Source organism: Peromyscus maniculatus, chromosome 20, assembly GCF_049852395.1.
Source record: "Peromyscus maniculatus bairdii isolate BWxNUB_F1_BW_parent chromosome 20, HU_Pman_BW_mat_3.1, whole genome shotgun sequence".
Lineage (NCBI taxonomy): Eukaryota > Metazoa > Chordata > Mammalia > Rodentia > Cricetidae > Peromyscus > Peromyscus maniculatus.
This window is the reverse complement of record NC_134871.1, coordinates 40,472,543-40,475,525: the sequence shown is the minus strand read 5'-3', so window position 1 is coordinate 40,475,525 and position 2,983 is coordinate 40,472,543. Positions and strand designations below refer to the sequence as shown.

At 41.1% G+C, this 2,983-nt stretch overlaps 1 pseudogene; it reads left to right on the top strand.

Annotated features, from left to right (window-relative positions):
* The first annotated feature begins 266 nt into the window (after positions 1–266).
* LOC102904888 (rRNA-processing protein FCF1 homolog pseudogene) lies at positions 267–2,346 on the top strand (annotated as a pseudogene).
* Positions 2,347–2,983: the final 637 nt, after the last annotated feature.

Here is a 2,983-nt window from a genome sequence, read left to right as displayed (position 1 = left end):
GGATGCTATAAAGGACCAAAGAGCTTGACTATACTATAGAGTGTGTCTGTAGGTGGAGGGCAATTGAATCTTAAAGAACTGTCAGTTTTCAGAATAGCAGCCTAATATTCAGACTGGGAGAAGATCTTTAAAGACTCTGAACATAAATCCCAGAGTTTGGTATCCACTAAAGGAACTGTTATTAGAGGGTTTGTAAAATAATAGGCCAGGTAAGACAGGCGAGTGATGGGAAGGCATTACATCAGAGCAGGTGTGATCTGAGTGTAATGGTAATGCCTGCAATCCCAGCACTCAGGAAGCTAAAGAAGGAAAGGGCCAGTGAGTTCAAGGCCAGCCAAGGCTATATGGTAAGATCCTTTCTCAAGCAAAACAAAACAAAAAACAGTAATAACAACAAAAGACAGAGACAGACAAGAACAACAAAAGAAGAGATGAAAGTTTCAGAAATCTGAATTTCCAAAATGTTAATAAGAAGGAACTGAAATAGCATTAATCCACTCAGCCAGGAAGTCCTGTCCACACTGCTAGTTACTTACTACGAATAATCTGCCCTGTGACAAAGCAAAAAGAAAAACCAGGCACACCAGCACGGTCCTCACAAAGCTTTCATTCTTTCACAGGATAAAGACAAAACTCCATGCAACAATTAAGGGCTGAATAAATGGGGTGTTGTTTCTCTCCAAACTATCTGGGAAGACCCCCAGGTCAGCAGACAGAATATACCACTGCTCTGCAGATATTCCAACAATGGGATATTTTTCTGACTCCCAAAGGATTGATTTCTGTTACATATCACAAAGTCAATAAACATTGAAGACATTATGTCAACTGAAAGAAGTCAATAACAGAAGGTTAAAATGCATGGATCTGCTGCTGCAAGGTGTCATAAGTATTCAGGCTCACAGAGAGGAAAGGACAGCAGTGACTGTCAGGGCCTGAGTAGAAGGGGGATGGAGGAGCATTCTGCAACCAGTGGACATTTCCAGTTGAAAAGGACCTACAAACTTGCCATGAGATTATAAGTTTGAGCACATACAGATGGATAATTTATCTTTATTGGGCACTTAAATTATTAAGAGAGATAGACATCATTCTATGTGGAGCATTTTTATAAGATAATTCATTTTTAAATTCTGTGTCTATCTATGCATCCATGTGTGAGTGTGTGCCTGTGAGTGTGGTGACTGAGCTGGAGTTACAGGTGGCTGTGAGTCACTGGATATGGGTGTGCAGAACCAAACTGAGGTCCTCTGCAGTTTGCCACCTCTGCAGCTTCTGTTTAGGGTATTTCAAACCACAATATGAAACCATAGATCCCAGTGTGTATTTAACACGGTATTATCTAAGAAGCATCCACTTTGGACCAAAGACATACATGATGGCAATTTAATAATCAGTGACCTAAGGAAATGTCAGTAAAAGAGAGAGAGAGAGAGAGAGAGAGAGAGAGAGAGAGAGAGAGAGAGAGAGAGAGAAGGGAGAAAACAACCAGAACAGCATGAAGAAGAGAATGAAATGCTTTTACTGAGCAATTTTCTGCTCCAGGGCAACAGACTGAAAGCTGAAGGACTTCCTGAGAGGAACAGTACAGATTGTACTATAAGAAGAAGTAGGAAAGAGGAAGAAGAAGAGGAAGAAGAAGAAGAAGAAGAAGAAGAAGAAGAAGAAGAAGAAGAAGAAGAAGAAGAAGAAGGAGTGTTTCATGAACATATGGAGGCAAAAGAAAATGAAGAAATACATGACCATGAAGTGAATGTTTATCTTCAGAGATGAGACATTTAAAAGTTAGATTAAAGCCTAAAAGAAAGAAAAGAAAGATCCCAGTCAGCTTAAGGAAAGAGGTCTCCCAACATTCTTTCAGCATATTCTTTTAGTGTAATACATAACTGGATTCACTTTACTGCATTCTCATTGATAATAAACTCCATCAACTTTTCCATTAAAGCCAAAATGAACTCAGTGCAATCAGTGATGGACTATCTGTATGCCAAGTGAACCCCAAGTATAACTGCTTTTGTAATGGCTAAAACTGACAAATTGGGGCAGAAGTATCAAAAACCCTAGGATTGTCAAGGATCCATGATTTGATTGCGATGTGCACACAAATGGACCCAAGCTGATAACTGCTTGGTACAGAGAGTAATTCAATACTAGTGTTGCATTGTGGCCTCAGTTGACTATGGTCAACAAAGAATCCAGAAGATCCCTGAAGTCCCAATCATGTTTATTTCTATCCATAGATACAATATCAAGTGGATGTTGGACGATTATGGAGCCCCTGGTTTCTCATTCCTACAAGCCCAAATTAGTCTGCCTCCTTTGACCAATTTCTTTGTTGCCAGTTAATTAAACACACTTTTTTTTTTATGTTAAAAAAAAAAAAAAGATTGCCGGCAGAGACATACAGGCCCGGTGGCGGACTGCAGAGGTAGACAGGCCTAGGGACAGAGACAAGCAGACGCAGCTTGGAACAGGGACACCCCTAACCCCAACACCTGGGTAAGAAGCTATCTCCGTGGGTCAGAACCAGAACGAATCTGAACACTCTGTCTGAGGACAACCCAGGGCCCAGCTGCTGATCCTGTGAAACCCAACAACTTGGAGGTGTTGGTGAGACTACCCTGCTCAGCTGAAACCCATCTGCGAGAGGATTCAGATGCCTACAGTTCAAAGTCTGAAGAAACAAGATCAGCTGAGGAGTTGACGAATGAACAAAACGTGACCTGGGAACACAGAAGAAGGTGCTACCCAGCCACCAAACCAGATCACCAGAATCATAAGTATATAATTCACCGATTGAAATCAGCTGCCCCTGAATAAATAGCCCAATAGCATCAATTTAACCAAGAACCCCTACTAAACCAAGAAAAAAAATTAGAACAAGAGAGGCACTCTCAGACACAGACACCACCTGTACTGCACAGAGGAAGAGATGAGTAGACGCCAGTGCAAAAATACAGGCAACAACATAAAGACCTATATG